Source organism: Plasmopara halstedii (genome assembly GCF_900000015.1).
Source record: "Plasmopara halstedii genome assembly, contig: Scaffold_816, whole genome shotgun sequence".
NCBI lineage: Eukaryota > Oomycota > Peronosporomycetes > Peronosporales > Peronosporaceae > Plasmopara > Plasmopara halstedii.
Window position 1 is genome coordinate 495186 of NW_020187732.1, and position 434 is coordinate 495619.

Here is a 434-nt window from a genome sequence, read left to right on the forward strand (position 1 = left end):
TAATTTATAAATACTATTTAATTTAGGAATACTTAAGGTTTTTGATATTGGTGGCTCTGCCGCAACTAAAACAATTAAATATTATTATTAATTGAACAAAAGAGTATTTTTACCTTGGCTAAGGTTTTAAGTACTCTTGGAGGCAGCAGATTGCAATCCGCTGCGCTCGTTCTGGATCTTGTAAAGAACGTTAGGTCGGTGACCTTAGCTTAGCTTCCTCTAAGCAAAGAATTACGTTAGCCCTGCTGCACGGAGGATGTACTCCAAAGCACTTGCGCGGAGCGGTGAGAACAGTGGATGCTGTGGATACACAAAACTCTGGTCACAATGTGCATGATGCAGATGCAGTTTCCACTATGAGTAAACGTAGTGTCAGAGTGCGACGTTGATTCTTTGTAGATGGTTTTGAGAAACCTTACAAGCTATAAGTGACA